Raw genomic sequence first — 5,066 nt, forward strand, 5'->3', positions numbered from 1 at the left:
TTATGTTATATACTTTGGTTATGAATCTTTGGTGTGTGGATATCGTTATGAATATGTAAAAGATAGTTACATATATATATTCGTCCCTTTTCTTCTGTGTGTGTCTTATCTCCATTCCCCTTTGCAAATTTGGATCTTTGAATCCTTCCCTTCTCAGTCATCGTTGTCTCAATTTGTCCCTATGTATGCAGAATGTTCATTACTATCTTGCTGTAGCAAGTCCCTTCTTATTTAAGCCTATAATGCCCTGTTCCTAGTAAGGGTTGCATTCCTCTGCTGCTATCAGCCTGCTAGTCACCTTACTCCTAAATATGTAATTTTTTTTTTTTGTCATTTTGTTTTAGGTGAGCTGATCCCTTTCAGTATTTCCTGAAGTGCAGGCCGCGTAGTGGAGAATTCCCTCAAATGTTTTTTATGTCTAGAGAGATCTTAATTTCTCCTTAATGGATACATTATTCTTGGCTGGTAGTTCCTTTCATTTAATAGTTTAAATATTTGATTCCACTCTTTTCCGGCTTGTAAGGTTTGTGCTGAGAAGTCCGATGATAATCTAATGGGTTTTCCTTTATAGGTTACCATCTTCTTTTCCCTGGCTGCCCTGAGAATCTGTCTTTGTTGTTGTTTATTGATCATTTTAATATAATGTGTCTTGGTGAAGGCCTTTCTGGGTTGAGATAATTGGGTGTTCTATTGACTTCTTGAATTCCAAGCTCTAGCTCATGCCTTAGATTTGGGAAATTCTCGTCAATTCTTTTTCTGAAAATACTTTCTAATCCCTGCTCCTTTCCCCCCGCTTCGAGAATTCCCATTATTCTTATGTTTCCTCTCCTGATGATATCAGCTAGTTCTTGAATTTCTCTTTCATTATTTTTCATTCTTCAGTTTCTCTCATCTTCCTTCTGATTTATTTCTAGATTTCTGTCTTCGATATCACTGATTCTTTCCTCCATTTGGTCGACTCTATTTCCCAAGCTTGTTACTTCATTTTATAACTCATACAGTGTGTGCTTTATCTCCAGAAGGTCTATTCGGTTCTTTTTGAGGGTTTCAGTCTCCTTGCTAAAGGACTCATTCTGCTCACCTAGTTGTTTTTTCAGTTCCTGAAATTGATGATATGATTCGTTTCAGATCTCACTGAGTTTTTTCAGAAGTACCATCCTGAATTCTCTTTCATTTAAGTCACATATTTCTATGTGTGTACCCTTATTTTCTGAAGATTTTTCTCTTTCTTTCTGAGATGCCTTGTCACCTTAGTTGTTCATGGTGTTTAATGGACTGTTTCTCTGCCTGGGCATTAATGGAAATGTATTCCGATTTTTTTTCCAGAAAGAAGATTTATTATATCCCTAGCCTGTTGCAAAGAAAGTGTTTTTCTTTTGGTTTCCAGTAGGTGGCGTCTAAGCCTCTTGGATCCTTGCTTTATATAAAGTCTTAATAATGTCTTTCTTTTTTTTCTTCTAGATGTTCAATCACACTTTCTATCTTCAGTCTCAGTTCTTGTCAGTGTTAGCGACAGTTTTGGTAGTGTTTGTTCAGATTCCCCTGGGGCCCTGCCACTGGCTGTGTGGAACTCACAGACTCTCCCAGGCAGGGCTATTCATGGAAGTCGTTGCACTTTCTCCTCTTCCTCTTTCCCTACTGGGAGCTTTGGTGGTTGTGAGAGGCAGCTTCTTTATTTCTCCCAGTCCACTGCCCAACACCCAGAGTTCTGACCTGTGGTAGCTCTATGCGTAGATCCCACGCTGAAATGTGCTGGTGTGCAGTTTGAGTGTTTTTTGTTGAGTTTTAGAAGTTCAGCTTATTGTTGTTTCAAGGGGAGAGATCCTGGGATGTCTCTCACTCTGCCGTATTTCTGATGCCTCCGTTGGTCTCTACTTTGGACACTATTTTATTTATTTTCACTCTGATCTTTACTATTTCCTTCCTTCTCACTTTGGATTTTGTTTGCTGTTCTTTTCTTAGTTATTTTAAGTGTTAAGTTAGATTGTTGATTTGACTTTTTTCTTGTTTCTAGAGGAAGTCCCATATTGTTATGAATTTTCCTCCTAGGACTGCTTTTGCTGTGTCTCATATATTTTTTAGTCATTGCATTTTCATTTTTATTTGTCTCTATGTACCTTTTGATTTCTTCTTTTATCTTATTGTTAACCCATTTATTTTTAGTAGGATGTTAGTTAGCCTCCATGTGTTTCTGTATTTTCCAGTTTTTTCTTGTAGTTGATTTCAGTTTCATACCATTGAGGTTGGGGAAGATGCTTGATATGATTTCAGTCCTCTTAAATTTATTGATAATTGTTTTGTGTCCTAACATGTGATCTACCTTGGAAAATATTCCATAGGCACTTGAGAAGAATGTATATTCTGCTGCTTTGGGTGACATGCTTTGAAAATATGAATTAAATCCGTCTGGTCTGGTGTGACATTTAATGCTGCCTTTTCCTTTTTGATTTTGTGTCTGGAAGATCTGTCTATTGGTGTCAATGGGGTGTTAAAGTCTCTTACAATGAGTGTGTTACTGTTGATCTCTCCCTTTTTGTTGATCGATAATTGCTTTATATATATATAGGTGCCCCTATGTTGGGTGCATATATATTTACTGGGATTATGTCCTTTTGTTGTGGTGATCCCTTTATCATTAGGTGATGCTCTTCTTTGTCTCTTATTATAGCCTTTGTTTTAAAATCTATTTTGTTTTATATAAGTATTGCCACCCTAGCTTTTTTTTTCATTTCCATTTGCTTGAAATATTTTTTCCATCTCTTTACTTTCAGTCTTTGTGTGTCATTTGATCTGAAGTGGATCTCTTGTAGACAGCATGTGTATGGGTCTTGTTTTCTTATCCAATCAGCTACCCTATGTTTTTGATTAAAGCATTTAATCCATTTACATTTAAAGTGATTATTGATAAGTACATAGTTGTCACCATTTTATTATTTGTGTTTATGATTCCCCTCCACCCTTCTTTTTAAAGAAGTCCCCTTAACATTTCTCATAATACTGGCTTGTTGGTGATGAATTCTTTTAGCTTTTTCCTTTCCAGGAAGTTCTTTATTTCAATTCAATTTTAATTGATAGCTTTGCTGGGTAGAATAGTCTTGGTGGTAGGTTCTTGTTTGTCATCACTTTGAATGTTTTGTGCTAGTCCCTTCCGGCCTGCAAAGTTTCCATTGAAAAATCAGCAGACATTCTTACGGGGCTATCCTTGTGAGTAACTAGTTGTCTTTCTTTTGCTGCTTTTAAGATTCTTTCTTTATCTTTAACCTTTGCCATTTTAATAATTATGCATCTTGGTGTGGGCTGTTTGGATTCCTCTTGTTTGGGACTCTTTGTGCTTTGTGTACTTGTATGTCTATTTCCTTTGCCAGGTTAGGGAAGTTTTCTGTCATTATTTCTTCAAATAGATTTTCAATCCTTTGCTCTTTCTCTTTACCTTCTGGCACTCCTGTGATGCGGATGCTGTTATGCTTGTCCCAGAAGTCTCTTAAACCTTTCTCATTTAAAAATTTCTTTTTCTTTTTGCTGTTTTTTGATTGGGTGTTTTCTGCTACCTTGTCTTCTAAATTGCTGATTTGATCCTCTGCTTCATCTAATCTACTGTTGATTCTTTCTAGTGTATTCTTCATTTTAGTTATTGTATTCTTCATTTCTGACTGTTTTTTTTTTTTAATGGTTTCTATGTCTTTTTTGATGCTCACTATCTTTGTGTTGAAATCTTCACTGAGATCATCTATTCTATCCCTAAGTCCATTGAGCATCCTTATAACCAGTGTTTTCAACTCTATCTCTGGTAGGTTGCTTGCCTCCATTTCATTTCGTTTTTCTTTTTTATGGAGTTTTCTTTTGTTTCATTTGTGGCATGTTTCTCTGTTTTCTCATTTTAGTTGCATCTTTGTGTTTGTTTTTATGTATTAGGAAGATTCGTTACATCTCTCAGCCTTGACCAGGTGATCCTATGTAGTAGGTGTCCTGTGTGATCCAGTGGGGCAGTCTCTCTGATCACCTGCACTGGGAGCTCTAGGTGTGTTCCATGTAGGTTGTGTGTGTTCTCCTGTTGTAGCTAAGCCTTGATTGCTGTTAGTATGTCAGTGGATGGGACCGACTCTTGGGCTGACTGGCTATGGGGATTGGCCATGCCACAGGATATGAGCTGCTGCTATGTGGGGGCTGACTGCACAGAGTGGGATTTGCCCAGCAGCCTTGTGTACCCTTTGAGTGTGCCACATATGGGGCTAGTCAGGTGGTGCTCTGTTGTGCTCTGATGCCAGTCTCCAGGTGTGTTCATTCTGGAGCCCCTTGGAAGGGGATTCTGTGCAGGCCAAGGGCAGCTACTGCCTTCGATTGTTCAGGGCTACCTGGTAAGAGCTACAAAGCCATTCACAGATGGTTGCTGTTTGTGCTGGATCTAGAGGCAAGTGGGAGAGACCATGCTGTGAGTTAAGGTCTGTTACCCCCAGTACTGGGCCTGGGAAGGTTAAGCAAAAGGACCAGTGCACCTCAAGCCCTGAGGCTGCTTGCCAGCTGCATATAAGAGTGTGCAGTTAGAAGAGCTTTTGGGTGGTATGCGAGTTGGGTGGGGCAGGGATCCAGGGAGTCACCAGGGTAAAGTGAGCAGATTTCACCCAGCCAATGCAGTCAGGTTTCATGGCAGTTCTGAATCTGCAGCTTCCTGTGAAAATCTCAGATTGCAACAAGGCCAGCTGCTGTCCACTTCAGGCCCACAGACACCTGTTCATGAAATTCTGTTGCTCGGGGTGGTGCTTGTGGCCCACTACCAAGTCTCTCCAAGCATGCATGAGCTGTACAAGCTGAGAGCTGCTGCCCACCCACCAATGCTCAGCTCAGGAAAGGAATAAGGTGGGGTTGGCTGCCTGGGAACACCCTGGTGTGGGTAATTTGTAGGTTGGGTGGGGCAGGGTCCCAGGGAGACATGGCTAGAGTGGGCCAATCTCACTGAGCCAGTGCAGCTTCAGAATTGGCTATGCTGGGGGAGGGATCGACATAGGCAAGATGGTGCCCATCTGTAGACTGCCCCAGAAGGGGACCCAACAAAGGAACATTGGTGGCTG

This window comes from Pteropus medius, unplaced genomic scaffold (genome assembly GCF_902729225.1).
Source record: "Pteropus medius unplaced genomic scaffold, Ma_sr-lr_union100, whole genome shotgun sequence".
Classification (NCBI taxonomy): domain Eukaryota; kingdom Metazoa; phylum Chordata; class Mammalia; order Chiroptera; family Pteropodidae; genus Pteropus; species Pteropus medius.